Raw genomic sequence first — 19429 nt, 5'->3', positions numbered from 1 at the left:
CAGGAAGAGCTGCTGCCCTGGGCTCCTGAGAGGAGGCTCAGTATATACTTGGGAGTCGGGGGAGGTAAGGAAAAGGTTTTCAAAAGAGTTTTTCTTTTTAAGATTTTATTTATTTATTCATGAGAGACACACAGGGAGAGGCAGAGACACAGGCGGAGGGAGAAGCAGGCTCCATGCAGGACTCGATCCCGGGACCCCGGGGTCACACCCTGGGCCCAAGACGGGCGCTCAACCTCTGAGCCACCCAGGCGTCCCTCAAAAGAATTTTTGTATAGTAAAGAGGACCCACAAGAGACTGGAAGCCTTGCCATTGTCAAGTTGAGGTTTTTCCCTCAAGGAAATCATTAACATTAAAATAGTTGGGAGTTTCCTTCCAGAAGTTAGGTCTTGATAAGATGGCTTTTCTCTTGCAAATCACTAAGACATTTTGTAAACTGAGGGAAACTCAGTCTATAGGACTATAATCTCCACTAATTAACATACTTGTTTTTCCTTTCCCTGACCCTAGAGCAGCCAGGAATGCCTGAGGAAGGTCACAGACCTCCCACCCGAGGAGGGGGGGCGTCATTTGTGGGGGGTCGGTTTGTGCTTCGACCTCCGCTAACCTTCGGTTCCTTCAGCAGGTGTTTTAACTGACCTATAATAGCAGAGTAAACATACCAAACTTTTTTCTTAAACTCGCAGGTAGTCAAGAAATTGAAGTCTTCTGGACATTAGTGTCCCGTAAAGTGGGAATAATATTTATTCTGTACATCTAGAGGATTATTAAATGAGATCAATGTAAAATCACCTTCATCATAAGGACTCAATCAATGGTACCTAACATAAAGATGATTATATCCAGTTCTGTTAATGCTTTATTTACCAAAAATAGCACTGAATATGTTTATCGGATGCTTTTTTAATTAGGACATAATGGAACTGATGAGAGTAAATGGCAGATTCCCTATTTTGGTAAAATGCTGTAAGGACACTGTCACTGGCCTATTGGTACAGTGCTGCTAAGTGAATTGCGATGCAGGAACGATGAGGCATTCCTCCCATTAGTTTCCTTTTCTTCCCTCTGCCATTGCCCCATTACCTCTCGCCAAATCTCATGAAATTCCCAGCAGCCGTTTGATGGTGGCCATAATAAACTCATCAAGAGAATAAGCAAGGTTTTCCACTTTTTCCTCCCAGCCTGCTCTGTTACAGAGCAAGTGGCTGATGCTTTGCTTTTTCTTTTTAAATTCCAGTACACTTAGCACAGTGTTACATTAGTTCCAGGTGTATAATATAGTGATTCAACGATTCTATACATGGCTCAGTGCTCATCACAATGAATATACTCTTAATCTCCTTCATTTATTTCACCCATCCATCTACCCACACCCCTTTGGTAACCATCAGTTCTCTATATATGTAAGAGTCTGTCTCATGGTTTGTCTCTTTTTTTTCTGTGTTCATTTGCTTTGTTTCTGAAATTGCACATATGAGTAAAACCATATAGTATTGGTCTTTCTCTGACATACTTATTACACTTAGCATTATAGCCTCTAGATCATCCATGCTGTTGCAGATTGCAAGATTTCATTGTTTATGGCTGAGTAATACTCTAGTGTGTGTGTACACATCTTCTTTATACTTTCATCTATGGATGGACACTTGAGTTGCTTCCATATTTTTTAGCTATTGCAAATAATGCAGCAACAAACATCAGGTTGCATATATCTTTTCTAATTAGTGTTTCTGTATTCTTTGGGTTAAATATCCGGTAGTGGAATTACTGGAGCATATGATAATTCTATTTTTAACATTTAGAAGAACCTTCATACTGTTTTCCATGGTGGCTGTGTTGCAGGAATGAAGGGGTTTTGTCTCACAACAGAGTCAAAGAATGAATCTCATGAACACAAAAGGGTGAAGTAAAAGTTTATTAACTAAAGGTGAGGGCAGCCCGGGGGGATCAGCAGTTTAGCACTGCCTTCAGCCCAGGGCAAGATCCTGGGGACCCGGGATTGAGTCCCACATCAGACTCCCTGCATGGAGCCCGCTTCTCCCTCTGCCTGTGTCTCTGCCTCACTCTTTCTCTCTGTGTCTCTCTCATGAATAAATAAAATCTTTAAAAAAAAAAAAAAAAAAAAGGTGAGAGCAGAAAGGAAAGAAAAAAGCTCTCTAGAGTAAGAGGAGACCTGAATGGGTTGCCACTGAGGGCTTTTAGTTGCAGTCTTTTATTGAGAACTGATTGGGAAGCTTGTGGCCTTGAAATTCTTGAGCCGTCTTGGTTTGCCCCTTTATCTCTTGTTCTGCTCTGCCTCGGTGTCTCCACCTGCCAGGAATCGTTTCAGAGCCTGGTCAGGAGAACCAGAGGCCCCTATCTCTGTTGCCTATACCCTTACCTATTCACAGAACAGGACCTGGGAGCAGAAAGAGCTATGTTGGGATTGTGAGGAGTGACCATATACTTTTTAATTAGTGGGGGTTAGGGATAGCGCAAGACTCCAAGGAATCTGGAAGCAAGGTTTCAGGACCTTGAGGGGCCAGGTGCTACCAGGATAAGGTTACTTTTATTTCTTTTCTTAAAGAGCTTATTTATTTATTCTTGAGAGACAGAGAGAAGCAGAGACATAGGCAGAGGGAGAAGGATCACGACCCGAGCCAAAGGCAGACGTTCAACCACTGAGCCACCCAGGTGCTCTGGATAAGGTTACGTTCAAACATGAAGGCACTGAGGCAGCCGCGAGCTCTTTGAGGAAGATCATGCTCTTCATGTTTCAGGAATCTTTCAGTGGGCTGTAAGCTGTAAAGAGATTTTAATTGAAGCTATATTTCCTTTGCCTTTGTTTCTCTCATCGATTGCACCAGTTTGCATTCCCACCAACAGTGCCCGAGAGCTCCTTTTCTCCACGTTCTGGCCAACACTTGTTGTTTCTTGTGTTTTTTATTTTAGCCATTCCAACTGAGGTGAAGTGGTATGGGATATGTGCTTTTGAATCAACCCTTCCTCTACACCCTGGATCCTGAGTTTCAAGAGCCAATTCTTTCTCTTGTGTGCATGTATGTGTGTCCATAAAAGATGGGCAACCAATCCAAGATGAGGTACAAGAATGCATAAAATCTGGGATGCCTGGGTAGCTCAGTGGTTGAGCGCGGCCTTCGGCTCAGAGCGTGATCCTAGGGTCTTGGGATCGAATCCCACATCGGACTCTCTGCGAGGAGCCTGCTTCTCCTTCTGCCTGTGTCTCTGCCTCTCTCTGTGTGTCTTTCATGAATAAATAAATAAATCTTTTTTAAAAAATGCACAAAATCCTGAAACTGCTTCCAGGAAAAAACTTCCCAGGAAAATCCAGTCCATCTATAGGGTCTTGGTAAAGCCTTAGCTTAGGCACTTGCAGTATCTTGTCTTCACTTTAAAAGGGGCTAAATGTCTTAATTCCTTTTCTGTGTCCCCGCAAGGACCTCGTGAATACATCAGGGTATATAGGTTTATTGCTCCATTTTGCTCCCAGTCTCCTCTCTCCAACTAAGTAGTATTCCCCAGTATCTTAGACTCCTCCAAAATTATTCAGCCTACCTAGTATAAAACTCGGGTCCTACAGGCATTCTGAGGCAGATAAATTGGTTTGCTTTAGCCTGTTTACCTATCCTTCTCTCTTCATGCCCTTCCTCACTGCACTGATTACCATCTGTAGCGCTCCTATGCTCCAAAGGCATCTGGGTTTGGTCTCTTTCCTGATCTGCAGGCTCAATGTAACAGTTTGTTGAAAACAGTCTAAATGCTAATTTTTTTTCTTCTGTTGTGTTGCGAAGGATTTCACAAAGTAGTAAATCTTCCTCATATTCACTTGGATAAACATATTTAACAAGCAAAATGGGACAAACATAATACCAAGGCTCTCCTCCCATGATATGTGAAGCTATCTCCTAAATTCAGCATGTACACTGATTCTTCTCTGGCTTTTAATTATGGGGTGAGGGAGCGGAATCACTCGCTTTGACTCCGGGTACATTTGACTCTTGAGTGCATTCTCTTTGTCAGATATAAATTTTGGTTGCAAGGACCTCTATGAAACCTAGACTCCTCCCAAAAACTGCAGTTTGAGAGCAATTAATAAAGAACAATTGAATGCAGTAATTGATGGAATGGAACAAACCTCCACAGCACCCAGGAGTGTGGTCTGTGCTCTCTACATTTGACTGAGCTAGCCTTCCTAACGTGAAAGTGCTCTTAACCCAAGTTAAAGTCATAAGCTCGGTGCTATTTTTCCTGGAATCCAATGTGGCATAATGATTAAGTGCATAGAGCTCTGTAGTGAAGCAGAACTGGGTTATAAACCAAGCCCTGCCATTTCTTAGGATTATACCCTGGGCCCTTGTTTTAACCTATTTTGGAACTTAGTTTCATCTTTTGTAAATTTAGAATTAACATATACCAACCTCACACGTACATGGTTGTGAAAAAGGAATTACAAATTGTGGGAAATGTTCCAAATCAATAGTGCAGCACAACCAATGGAAATCCCTTCACAATGGCCTGAACTATGCTTTAATACATATATTAAAGCTTAATTCACAATAAGCACTCAGTACATATTCCCAATTTTAGGACTAGTTCTAGCATTTTTTGAGTTGCACTAAGCCAGTTATACTTGCTTTAAGAATTCTCCTAAGAAAGAGTACATATTCTGAGTAAGGAGTCACAAATTTCATGACTATTGGAGCAGAGATACTTGCTGTAGCAATTCCTTTGCAAATGTGACACAATAACTCTGAAAAGCAGCTTGAATTTTGTTTAATGACCATAATCTCTTTAGTATTATCTCAATGAAGTATCCACTGGACTCCTAACACCATTCATGGCATGAAGTTAGGACCAGATAATAAAAAAATCTTTATGGTTTTTGTTCAACTAACTTGGAGAGCTTTTATTTACAACATTTTGTTCATCCTTTATAAGCCAAAAAATCCTCAGTAATAAAAAGAGTAATTTTGTTCTGTGTACTATAGACAGCTTATATGAACTAAACAAAAAAGGATCGCCCAAACTAATCAGTACCTACCAGTCATAGATGCCATAAATACCAACGTGGATCTTTTCTTGATTGGTACAGTTGTGCATATATCTAGTGATCAAGTTATTGGCTGCAGTGGACTAAAATGAACTGTGGTGATATGCTGCTGTCTCTGACTTGCACATGAGGACACAGTCTCAGTATCACGTAGACCTTGGCATTTACTGAAAAATTACCCAAGTCTCTAGAAGCATCTAGATATTTTGAGACAGTGTTTGAAAGAATGTTAGCTCCATTCTTGTGAGCATCTGCCAAATTCCTGTCAAAGGATCAAAAGTAACTAGTCTAAGGACATAGTTACATTAAATGCCCCTACAGCAGCGGTTTTAAAGATTTGGGTATCTTCTGTATTTCCTGATCATTTATCAAATTCAGCCTGACACAGATATTTCACTGGTCATTGTTTTTTGTTCAATAGACTTCAGAGTTCAGCCCATTCTACTGCCTTTTATTGCTTGCTATTTTTAAGAAGACACCTCAGTAGAAACCCCCTTTTTCTGTACAGTGTAATTACTGAAGCACATAAAGCGGTTATAGCAGGAATTTATCACTTTCAGGTGGAAATACTCCCAGCCAAATAAAAGATAGAGTAGGAATGCCAGGAGCAATTTATAACAGCCTCACTGACATTTTGTGTTGAGAAGCTCTACCACTGAATAAGCATCAAGTCATAAATCTCTGTAAACGTGATTAAAGCAAGCAAGTTATTCTTTGAGGGGACACTATAATAAAAAAAAAAAAAAAAAAAAACCGCTGTGATGCAAAGCAGGAAAATTCTGTTGACAAAAATCACCAAAAACAGCTGTCAGTAAAATTTACAAACAGCTTGTTTTAAATTCTGTTGAATTCCAGCAGCTGTTTGTTTGCACATAAAATGTTCATTTAGGAAATGAGCATTGGCCCTCGTTTGGGTTCCATTGTGTTTCAAAATTTAGTAATCAGCTTAATCAAAATTCATACAATAATCTAAATTTCTTCCAATGGACAAGAGGTAACTAGTATATTTAAGTATGCCTCGTATACAGTATGTGTTCAATAAAAAGAAGAAATGAGTGAATGACTATATACCCTTATCCCTGGAAGCAGTGGTCATTACAAAGCTTTATTTTTTTCTTCCATCTTTATATACTGCTTTGGAAATTATGTATTGTTCATATCGGATTCACTTTACCAGTATTGGTAATAACCCTTCATAGCCCTTCAGCAGTACATTCTAGAATTTTAGAAAGCTGAATTAAAATGTAGTTACTGTTGTAAAGTCACTCTCTGTCAGAGATTGTTCATTAAATCTCTCCTCATATTTTTGCAAATGCCTTCATTTAGTGACTTTTCTCACTATCTCAAAAAAATAGAGTATATATTTTTTTCATATGTGAACTAGGAATAGAAAATACTTCACTGCTGTTGTATGGATACAATAAGCTAATACACTTAGCAAAGTTGTTAGAACATAGTGAGTTCTTAACAAATGCTAGCAAATTATTACTGTACAAAAAACTCTAGGTTTGTGAGTATTAAAAATGATAAGAATTTTATTCTTAAGTAATTAGAACCACAGTATCTTTACATATATTCAACTACACAGGAATCCAGTGTGTTTCAACTTCTAAAAGTATCTGTGATCTCCATTCCCCCAACATCAATCTATCTATCTACCCATCTATCTGTGCCATTTTTAGGTATTTTAGGTATCAGTTTGATCTCTCAGTTTGAGAGATTGGAAAGTTGAATCAAACCAAAAAGTATTACCTAAAAAAATAACTATAACAATACTTTTCATTCTTAAGCCAGACATATATAATGATAATCTTACCTTTCCCTGAATTACTCAAAGTATTAAGAAAAGTAGATTATATTCATTTTAAACTTCCAGAAAAGAGTCTATGTAATCCAGATCTATCGTATAACCCTAACATCACCTGATGATGTTGACATCATTATCTCTCCATTTATTTGACAGAGGAGGGAAACAGGCTTCATGTTGTTGAGTAACTATCCCAAGGATATACAGCTTATAATTGGAAGAGCAAGGAAATAACTCCAAAGTGCAAGTTTTAAACTCCTGTATAAACCTAGTTTTAATTAAGTTTAACTTTGAAGGATGTTAAGTCAAAACCAGTTGAAATAGCAGAGGACATACTGATTTTCAGCACAATTGTGCATCGAAAGGCTACAGAATAAGTTTAACTTCTAGTTTCTCCTTTCAGAGGATTGACTGTCTATTTTCAGACTAGCCTAATGTGAGAAACAATACAAATTATACATGTCCAGGGATCCCTGGGTGGCGCAGCGGTTTGGCGCCTGCCTTTGGCCCAGGGCGCGATCCCGGAGACCCGGGATCGAATCCCACATCGGGTTCCCGGTGCATGGAGCCTGCTTCTCCCTCTGCCTGTGTCTCTGCCTCTCTCTCTCTCTGTGACTATCATAAATAAATAAAAATTAAAAAAATTAAAAAAAATTATACATGTCCAATTATGTGGTGTACATATAAGTATCACGAAAGGTCAGGGGAGACAATGCTTAAAATTGGTTAATGAAGATTCAAGCGATCATGGCTGTTTGTGGAAGAGGTGAAAGTAGGAGTTAAGTCCTGGAAGATGAGAGGTTTGAAGTAGCAAGAGGGAGGAGAAAGATTATTTCAGATGTGAAAAATGGCATGACCACAGAGGCAGGTGACAGGGAAACATCGGCATCAATTTGACTAAAGGAAAGATATTTGATTGAAGCATATGAAATTACTGTTTTTTCTAGGTCAAAAATGGTTGGAGAACAGCGATTCCATCTGGCTCAACCTAATACATATTAGATAGTAGTGATTATAGATAGTACCTAGCTAAATGCAATAAAGAACTCCTAGAATTTAGGGAGTCATCAGTGAAAAGTCACCTTTTGAGTGGAAAGCTAGTGGGAATCAGCAACTAATGGCTGAGATTATTGTCTGCTCATTGATGTACCCTAAGAGACTTGGAAATCTGTTGCTTAGATATTCAAAGAAATCAAAGCAAACAATCCAATCAAAGCAAAGTAAAATTAAAGGGCTAAGGCATTTTATTTTTAAACTTGCCTTTTTGGAGCAATTTGACCCCAAGAATAAAAATCAAGTAACATTATTAATAATAACCTAAACTCATATAGTTTTGGCATCTACTAGCAGTGTGTGATAACTGGTTTGTACTGGCTCACAAGAGCCAATATCGAATTTGCAAAAATTTTACTGCTGTTTGTTAAACATAGCCACTATTAAAAACCATATTGTGTAAACTTAGAATTAAATATACTGTTTCTTAAAGCAAAGGCAGTAAATATTAAAAACTCATCACTTCCTAAATGTTTTACTGCCTTTCTTATCCTCTTGACATGATTTCCTTTTTTTTTCTTTTTTTGTCTCTATGGCAGAAATGCTATTGTAGAGATAATGATGCATTCTTGCACATTTCTTGCCAACTTTGTGTTCCTTGGTGGCTTGAGGTCAACCACAGTGAGACTTTTTACAAGTATTTACACCATGGATATTGGCCAATGCCACAAATTAGGGTTTGATATACCCTTTTGCTGGATTCTATACTTAGATGAAGAAGATGTTAATACTGCAGATTAGTATGTCATGTCCATAGCTCTTGTACTGTGAATAGGCGCAGAAACTTCACGCAATACTCAAAAGTTATTCAGTAAACAACTCACTAGCATCATTGACAAACAAATCTCTTCTAACTCATGGATTTAACGTGACTATCAGCCAATACTTGTGTCAGAACTACACTCAGAAAGCCAGCCTGTTCAACATACACCAGCAGATCAGTGCATTTACTCCTTGTGTCAGATCTGGTGTCTCTCCTGCCTGCTTCCCTGTGGAGGTCTGCAGGCTGTGATTCACATTTACTCACAAGCCCAATGCCATTGGCTCTGATATGGCATCCAGGCTCTGAAGCTGAGCCCCACAGTGATTTCTGCTACCTCGGCTCAGAAGCTTGGCGTGCTCTGAAGTCTTAAGATCTTCATGCCTTTGGGCCCCACAACCCTTCCAAGTCCCAAACTGTCGTTAGCTGCTGTCTTTGGAAGTTTATTCCATGTCAACACTATTCTACTCAAACAGAATTCCTATTCCACACACCCCCCCCCCCTTTTTTTGTACTTAACTCTGAACTAATCAGTGTTGCTTTATGCCCTCAGTAGCTCGCAGAATCATTGTACGAAATTGGCTCTTTTTTGTTTTGTTGTGCTTTTTACATTTACATCACAAGTCCGTGAGGGGCTCATTTGGAGGAACACTTGCTACCCTACTTTACCTTCTTTATGTTTTTCTAGCAGGTATCATTAACACATTATATATTTAACTGATTTATCTGATTTATTATTTGTATTTTCTTATGGAATGCACGTTCCAAGGGATTTTTGTCTAATTGTTGCTCTATCCCCAGCACCCAAGAACAGCTCCAGGGCCATAATAGGTACTCACAGGAATGAATGAATGAATGAATAGGGACAAAACGATTGACTTGTGCTATGGTCAGAATCAGCTTGGCCCTTTGATGTGAGGGGCATTATTTCTGGACCAAACTTGCTCTACTCTCTCAGTGCTTAAGATAAGTTGTTTTCCCAGAGATCTCTAAATCAGTTGTGCCTCACAATTTGTCTATGATCAAATTCTTCTCTGTGGTGGGTGGGGTGCTACCTAGATTCCCCTCACCCTCTTTCCACCAACCACCAGGACTGGTAATTGACTGGAATGTTATAATAGAACTGCCTGAAGAAAACCAAAAACTGTGAGTGTATAAAATCAGAACAGAAAAAAATGCATTTTCCAACCATATTTCATCTGTGGCATGATTTGGGGAAAAAAAAAATGATGAGATGCTTGGCTGAGAGGGGTATTAGCAAAAGCTAAAGCAGCAATGGACAAAGTTTAAGCTACTTTCCAAGGAACAAGGACAGTGAATTTAGGTTTGAGGCCTGGGTGGGAGGAAGAGAGAAAAAAAGGAAAAGGGGCAAGGAGAGGAGCCAACAACATTGCCATGAGATAAACTTACAACAAAAAAGCAGCCAAGGGCACTTGGGTGGCTCATTCTATTAAGCATCTGCTATTGGCTCAGGTCATGATCTTGGGGTCCTGGGACAAGCCCCACATTGTCGGGCTCCCTGCTCAGCCAGGAGTCTGCTTCTCTCTCTCCCTCTACCCATCTCCCCCTCCCTGCCCTCACTCATGCTCTCTCTCTCTCAAATAAATAAGTAAAATCTTTAAAAAAGAAAAAACAGCCAGTGAAAAGTCCCAGGAGTCAGGTGGCTGACAACTTGGAAGAATAAGTGTTTAACTCTGGAATGCTTCTAGCTGGATATGATTGCTATGGAAATAAACCTGAAATCCATGGATTTGTGGGGACTGGCTCTCTCAAAAATGCCATATAAGCTATGTGATTGAGTGTAAAGGTGCAGATATTTCATGTCTTAACATGTCTCTTTCATGCAAGTGAAGTACCTGCTTACAGATCAGAGCCAGAGCACATCATTATGTGGCCAAAACACAGAAATGATGTGTATGGGAGGTGGGGGTGGGGGGTAGCAAACTGATCTTGAAGATTTGTGAGAGTCTGATTTGAAATCCAGTCTTTTGTTTTACTTCATTCAGAAGGGCTAGGTAAGAAAGGCTTCTGGGTTTTTTTGTTTTTCTTTGCTTTGTTTTTTACATATAAGATATTTCCTGCTCCCCAAGGGGAAATATTTCGCTACCAGAGCAGGGTGGGCAATGGCTGTAGAGCAAGAAGGTGTTTCAGACTTCTATTGTCTCACTCTCAAAGCTGTCCAAACAGTCCACAAAATGCGGGCTTTTCCTTCCAGAGTAAGGAATGACAGTTTTTATGGGTAAAATATATTACCTGAAATTTTTTTTGATCATATTATCTTCTCAATAGAGTTCTATTTTCACACTCAGTGACTTGATGTCAAAGATTTTCTCATCTTTCAGGATTATTGCTTTAGGGGAACGTGGATGCTGTGATACCAGTAATTACCCAAACTGAGAAAGAACAGAAAAAGGAAAAAATATCCTTTGTTTTCCAGCTATTTTATTGGCTAAGAGTATTTAAAACTAAAGAAATATGTATGTATATATGTATATTTTAAAGATTTACTTAGTTATTCATTTATTTATTTATTATTTGAGAGAAAGAGCCTGTGAGGTAGGGAGGGGCAGAAGGAAAGAGAAAATCTCAAACAGACTCCTCACTGAGCACAGAGCCCAATGCGGGGCTCAATCTCACAATCCCAAGATTATGACCTCAGCTGAAATCAAGAGTCAGGTTCTTAAACAACTGAGCTACCCAGGTGCCCTAAGAAGAAATAAATTTTTAATGCATACAGATTTTTGAAAGAATTCATGAGCATCTATTTGTGCAGGGAGAAAGGAGGAAACAGAAGAGATAGGATAACTATTCATGAATGGCCAAACAAAAACAAAAACAAAAAAATAGGGCAGTGTTCTTAGAACTGTAAGGTATCTGTTCATACCCTGGCCTCCCATTTACTAATTTTTTTTAGTGAAGACATTTAATTCATCCTCCTAAGTATTTCTCATACATCAAGTGGTTCTTGAAAGCTTATCATATGCCAGTCCCTATTTTAGGAGCTGGAAATATGGGGATGAATGAGACCAACTGTCCCTGTCCTCATAGAGTTTACAATCTGTGCTTCCCTTTAATCATTTCTAAAATGAGGAAAATAATAATTGCCTTCTCTTTGTGTTGCTGTGAGGATCAAATCAGAATAGCTTATGTAAAAGCAGTTTGTAAACCATCCATGAAAGAGCTTATTATTATACTTCTTTTTGTCCAAACTCAAATTAAGAGGTACTCAGCCAACCCCACATTTGTTAAAATTAAAACAAAACCATTAACTTCAATTGTCAGTGCACAATTGCCTCTGTAGAAGAAAATACCTTCTTTTAAATAGCTTCTAAAGGTTTTGTCCAACTCCTATTATAATCAACAGACAATGCAGTTTGCTTTTAAGTTTTTCCTCTATGCTTCATTTCCAAGTAGGAGTTAAATTTCCTTTCTTGAATTATAGGGTGCCAGAATAAATGGTTGAAACATTGGGTGAGAATCACAAAAATCTAACTCATTCTGTCCCTGAATCTAAATCACAGACAAAAAAACAAAAAACCAACCCTGCAATTTGAATAGAGATATTCTCAGACTACCAGTTATTTCTTATTATACAATATCAGTATAACACAGTAAAAAACATACCTAAAGATAATTTTAAAATACTGAATTAACTAATCTGTTCACTCAGAGAATAAATGCAACATCAAATCAAACACAACAGTTCCATATCCCCTCTTATTCTCATTTAAATTCTCTCTTTAAATAAAATTATAGCACTAACATGTTCACAGATCAAACAAGCTTGACAAGCTCAGCTTTGCTAAGTGTTTTATAATCATTCAAAAATCATTAAGTATTACTTGAAATAAATGTTTCTTGTATTTCAAATATTATTTGTTGAGAAACAAACCAGTTTTAAAGTTGTGGTCCAACTTTACACTATTTGAGCCATTTATATTCCACACAAAGTCACCATTAACTTTGGAAAACAAAGGATACCAATATAGACCTCGTAAGACAATAAAATAGGAAAATACATCATCTTCTCTTCCATAAATTGAAATATGCTTGCAGTCTTTGTCAATAAATCAGCGTGTGTAAGCATTTCTCTGTTGTGCTGTACTTAAATTTACAACCAAGTAAGCACAGAACAAACCACTATACATTATAACTAAGAGCAAATGTATATGAATATAATAGCATATACAGACAAATACATTATTGTAGTAAGTTATAAGATTAAACTGGCTGGTTCTTAAATGCATAAGGTAAAAGAGTTACAGACTCTAGAAACAGAGGCAGGAGTTTTTTCTGCAGTAAATTATTGCAGACAATTGGACATTGCAAAGTGCAAACAACTTGGTCCATGCAAGCGTGAAGAATAAACAGATCACTAAATTTGGTTTATGCGGTGTTTAAGCACAGGCAAAGCAGTCTTTGCCTTTATAAGGCAAATGTATTTTAAAATCAATTTGTAATGTGACAGAAAGCCAGTAAAATAGTTTCAGTAGTGATATGATATACTGTGATAGTTTAGTTCTGTGCAAACATGAATCAAGACCTCCATATCCTGTCAAGACAACAAAGAACCTTGCCTTGCTAAGAGAGTAATATGAATTCCAAACAATGTGCTGCTTAAAGGGAAAACTTAAGGTGAAAAATGGCACTAAGCTTTTTGGAAGAGAAGTTCCATCATATTCAAAGTAGAACGTACTGCAGCCTTTATATTTTAAAGCATCTTAACATAATAATGCCCTCTTCGTGGACTACTTATACAAATGGTTTATTTATCAAAATGCTGAGATGAAATTTCGTTTTTTTTTTTTAAGATTTATTTATTTATTTATTCATGATAGAGAGAGAGAGAGAAGCAGAGACACAGGCAGAGGGAGAAGCAGGCTCCATGCCGGGACCCTGACTCCAGACTCGATCCCGGGTCTCCAGGATCGAGCCCTGGGCCTAAGGCAGGCGGCAAACCACTGGGCCACCCAGGGATCCCCCTGAAATGAAATTTTGAATCAAAATATAGTACTTATTATTTTGCATGGTATGATGGTTTTTTTTTTTTTTTAATATAGTGAAAGTTAAGAATGTTCATGTTTGTGAAAAATCAGTATTTTAACTCCCTGACATAGAAGTCCAGGAAGAACAATTTTAAAATCGTGAACTTGTTTTTCAAATAATAAACCTTTTGTATTGCTTTCCAACATGACTTTAGAGGTGGGTAACAGCTCCTTGCTACAATATATTACTCATACTCTGTATAAGTGAAATGAAGAATATCACAAAACGATTTATAAAGTTTATAATCACAATCAATGAACCACATTTCGCCTAATATAAGTGAAATATAATAAAGGCCTGTATAAAGCATGTTCTTGTCAAAAATCATCATTTCACCTTTTATGTTGTAGCTTATCACTAAAGAGATTTTCTTTAAATAATCTGTTAAGATCAAAAGTAAGAACAATTGTAAGATTTAAACAATCTATTAAGATCAATTGTAAAATCAGTCGTTAAGATCAACTATATATAGCTGAAGAAAATAATTTGTAAATATGGATAGTCTCTTAAGAGTAGAACTCAACCTATAATGTATGCCTAACACTTCTATTATACATCCATACTGGAACTAGAGGTGACCAAAAGATCCAGTATTAACTACTTATGGTTCCTAACAATGTACCAATAGGGAGGGTACCAATATTTCTTATTCCTCACTAGTATAGATGATCTCGGCTGGGTCATAATGGTCAAGGCAGTCCAGTCATATTTCCTTTTTCAATTACTGAAGCAAGGAAGAAACTGAAATTGTATTCTGATCATGGTATTCTCTGATACTCGGAATTAACAAAAACAATATATTAAATAGGAAGAGATTCAGTTTCAAATCCAGGCTGAAAGGGAAGAAAGTAAGAGATTTGTTTCCACACACTGCAGAATAGGGAGGTTCCATATTGTACCTGTTCCATTTGTTACAACCTGACTTTCAAGTAGAAAAAAAAAAAATTAAAAAAAAAAGAAAAAAAAATTATTGATTGATTGATTGTCAGAAAAGTATTAGGAAAGATTCCTAAAATAAACCTGTTTACCAGGTGATCAATGAAGCAATTTAAAACACAATCCCTAATTTCCAGGACATGCAAGGGAAAGCATTGACAAAAAGAGGAATACGCACCTTGGAAAGCCTACATTTAGGAGCCAGGACAAGCAAAATGATTAAAAGAAAAAAATTTAAAAAAAAAATTAAGCTATAAGGGGAATATAATTTAAGCAGGAAAAACCTTATTTTGAAGAAGAGTTTGGGGGATCCCTGGGTGGCGCAGCGGTTTGGCGCCTGCCTTTGGCCCAGGGCGCCATCCTGGAGATCCGGGATCGAATCCCACGTCAGGCTCCCGGTGCATGGAGCCTGCTTCTCCCTCTGCCTGTGTCTCTGCCTCTCTCTCTCACTGTGTGCCTATCATGAATAAATAAAAATTAAAAAAAAAAAAAAGGTCTTTCCTTTGGGATCCCTGGGTGGCGCAGCGGTTTGGCGCCTGCCTTTGGCCCAGGGCGCGATCCTGGAGACCCGGGATCGAATCCCACATCAGGCTCCCGGTGCATGGAGCCTGCTTCTCCCTCTGCCTGTGTCTCTGCCTCTCTCTCTCTGTGACTATCATAAATAAATAAAAATTTAAAAAAAAAAAAAAAAAGAAGAAGAGTTTGGGACTCTAAGTGAATAAGGTGGGGTACTGAGGAGGAAGAGACCACATATTATAACTGATCACATTCTGCTTTTGTTTCTTTGTATTTTTTTCACATTCTGCTTTTTGAATGACTTTCCTCCAGCGCTGAGAGGTTCAGGGCTGAGAACTGGGAACGTTCACAGAATTAGAATATCTGCCCTCCAAAGATGATGGCACTCCAAAACAAGTATCATTACCTCTATTCCTATCTTTTTCAGATTATTGAGATTTGAAATGGCCCAGCTCATCCTTTCTCTGTTTCTGCACCAAAGATTCTCATGATCTGATGCTGTTTAGTAGGAGGAAAAAATCCACTGAAGGTGGATCCTCTTAACCCTAGGGTCAAAATTTCATAATAAATACTGAAGGAGGAGAAGGAAAAAGGGAGAAGGAAGAGGAGGAAGAGAAAGAAAAAAAGGGAGTGAAAGAAATTTCATGGATCTGTAGCTCCAAATATGAAATAGAAATTGTGAAAATAATCATATTTAACAACATTTAGGTTACAACTTGTAATCGTGTATTGATTTTTAGAATGAACAGGGAATGAGCCAAAAATTCATTGCTTTGGGGTCTAACATTGCAAACAAATGTCTTGATAGTAAGACATGACGTCTTCAATTCAATTCAATCCACATTTATAGTTTAATCCTTCATCCTTTAATGTTTAGAAAATTCTCTTTTGAAGCTTCTACTTTGTCGTCACTCCTGTTTTGCCTTCTCCAGTGGTTGAATGGTTTAATTTGTATTTGTCTGTCATTATAGCAGCTCTTCATTATCACTCTCAGTGAATTTATGAAAGTTTGAATCTTGTGGAATACTTGTAGTTTGCATTATATTTTATGTCAAAACGTCCAGACACTAATGCTTGAAGCCATGGCGGCTAGAAAGGCTAATGTTATGCACAAAGAATTCTATATTCTTTGAGTGGGGACTAATTTTATAAATGGCCAGTTTTGTATTATATATTTGTAAGTATTTTATATGTCACTTTCCTATATGATCTGATATAAATCCAGGAATTTGATGATGAAAACTCAGAAGAAAGACCTCTCTAATCTCTGAATAATTAAGAATGGCCTGTCTTTGCAAACATCTATAAATGACTAATTTTTTATATAAAGAAAATGTAACCATTGAGAATTATGATTTTATTTCACCTTCAGAAATCTTGTTATGCTATCCTTAATCCATAACAATATATTTTAGGACTATATGACTAGTCTTTAGCAAGTCAATTGTTCATCTAAAAATTTAACTTAAAAAAAGAAAAATCCGGGTGTCTGCCTGGCTCAAATAGTACAGCATGTAACTCCTGATCTCAGGAGCCAGAGTTTGAGTTCCATGTTGGGTGTAGAGATAACTTAAAAAAAAAAAAACAAAAAAAAAACAAACCTTTAACTTCAAAAAAAATAAATCAGAAAAAAATTGCTTACCCATTGTCTAAGTATGACTGGTGAGCTGTTAACAAACAAAGAAAAGATTTTCTATTTTAATTGCTTTTCTCTATGGCATTTTAAATTGGTAAAAATTATTAGTTTGTTAGGTTTGACTTTAATTTTGTTAAGTTGTTTGAATATGTGGGAAAAAATAAGTATATGTTATGACAATTTGATATGCAATTATAATCTTATGATACAATGCATACACATAGTCAAAAAAATATAACATTAGTATGAGACTTGTTGCTAGGAAATGAGGTTATCTCTCCCAATTTGCACTTCTGGCAATTTTCTATTAAAGGCATGTATTGATTCTTTTTGAAATGAAAGTTTCTCCAGATTAATTTGAATTTTCAAATCAGGTTTACATAACGAATTAAGATGATAAAGAATGTAAATCAAACTTAAGTCTGTTCAATGCTTTTCAAAAATAAATAAGAATGGATAATTTAGCAAAATCTCATTTACATTTTTAAATCTCCACATTCTATTTTTACTACTAGTATAGGGATAAAACTGTTATAATGCATTGTAAAATTCATTTGTTTGGCTTCCAAAAAAAGATTTGCTTTTGGAAGAATGATCTTCACTGCCTAAATTGCTTTGCATTTGATTGCATTAGAAGCCAAGTCAGTGTTGGCCAAGGGGCAATCAGTAAATGAAAAGTTGTAGATAGAGATGCACCACCTTTGTGCCATCTTTAATGCTTTTCTATTCCAGTTATTTGGTCCATATTGTGTGCTTTTTGAAACATCTATTTTAATCATTTCCTTATTTAGAATTCTGTGGACCTTCCTATTGCTTTGAACAGTACAGGCCACTTCCGAAAACAGAAGTTTTGACTTTACTTTCCCTTTATTGTTGGCCATAAACGTGCTTTCACAATTTTAAGAAGTGACCAATCGATTTCCCTAGGACAGTGGCCACAAGATTGTTTTAGATCTTGGTCTGCAGCAGGGACAAAAGAAACTCTATGTCTCACACACACTACTCCTCTCACTTTCTAATTAATGAGTAACAAGAAGTGAGATTGTATAAGGATACATCAGGAAAATAATATAAACAACAATGTTGTCTTAAGATGATCCTCAACTATTGTTAGTCTTGTTTTGAATTAAAATTTTCAATAAATCCAATTACTTAGTTATTTTAGCTCATGCAAATAAAAATTTAGTAAGTTCCTAAAAACTTAGTAGTATGTAAAAATTACCAAATAGTTTAAAATTTCCCAAGGAGATTTTTTAAATTGTATATTTCTATAAAAAGTGTATGGGAAAAAAAGATTATAAAAACGCTGGGCCGCGGTAACTGCTGTGTCTTTCCTCTAAACAATCTCTCTATGAAAATTGCAAACATTATCTGTCATTTTACCTCTCTGAAACTTTCAAACTCATGACAATAGAAATGACAGACATCAAATTATGATAGAAAAACCCTGAATTGTGAGTCTGGATGCCAGAGTTTTAGACTGGGCTCCAGATCACTAGAGAAGTCACAATACTCATAAATTTAAGTTTTGATTGAATCCCCTCATCTGCTTCACTCAAACTTAATTTGTCTGCTTAAGGGAGACAAATTGCTGCTTGGTCCTGCATATGTGATTTGACTTGCTTCTGCATTTACTTCTACTTCCTAATGTTTTTCTTCTTCTTTCAAAGAGAAGAACCTTTTCTCATGCAAGAAATTAAAAAATATGTAAGAACTCACGGGCAATTTTCTCAAATTAACCCACATTCCTCTTTAACCCAAATGTTTAGCAATCCTTTTAGCTTTATATATAGCTGTATATATAGCTGTAACTGATAATGAAAAAGATTTAATGAATTTGAATAGTCTCCCTTGAATGTATCCTATCACTTCAATTATAGCTATTTGGTGATCGTCAATATTCTATAGATCATAGAATCATGGAATCTGTTCTTTTACTAAAGAAATGATGCAATTAAACATAAAATTAGACTGCCCACCTTTGAGGAACTGCCTACCATGCCAAGATCCTCTTTTTGAAAGGAGCTTCTGTAGGAAGTCCCTTATGTGTAAGTGGACCTGCTGATGCTTATCTCATAACTGAATGACAAGGGCTGGGGAGCCTGCCATGAAAGCTCTTTCCAAAGGAAATGACCTCTAAGAATGCTTCAGGATTGACCAATTGGATCCCTTCTATGAGGGAAGTCAAAACTCAGACTGGAAGGAGCTAAATTACCATGATGATGGGACAAGTAGACCAGAGAGATACTGTGTGCTGAAAAAATGTGACGGTCTGAGGACAACAAACTGATACATGCATGATTCACTGGGATGGCCACCTAATAGCTGAATGCCATCACACAATTTCATGCTCGTGTCTATAATGCATTCACATATCATGTACCAAGTAAAGGCCAATGAAAGTCAATACCAGTTTCTCACTGATGGAACTTGAGAACAGTTTTGGGAATATTGAGTGATAACACAACAGACTAAAGTCAAGAAAAGCTTTTGCCCAGCAGTCAGTACCAATATACTTGGCTTGCAAGGAGATTGTGGTAGGCACCGGCCCCCAAAGATAGGCAGGTCCTCATCCCCAGAACCTGTGAAAGTTGTTCTATGCAGCAAAAGAGACTTTGCAGATGTCA

Source organism: Canis aureus, chromosome 36 (assembly GCF_053574225.1).
Source record: "Canis aureus isolate CA01 chromosome 36, VMU_Caureus_v.1.0, whole genome shotgun sequence".
NCBI classification, from domain to species: Eukaryota; Metazoa; Chordata; class Mammalia; order Carnivora; family Canidae; genus Canis; species Canis aureus.
Note: the sequence above shows the minus strand (reverse complement) of the source record.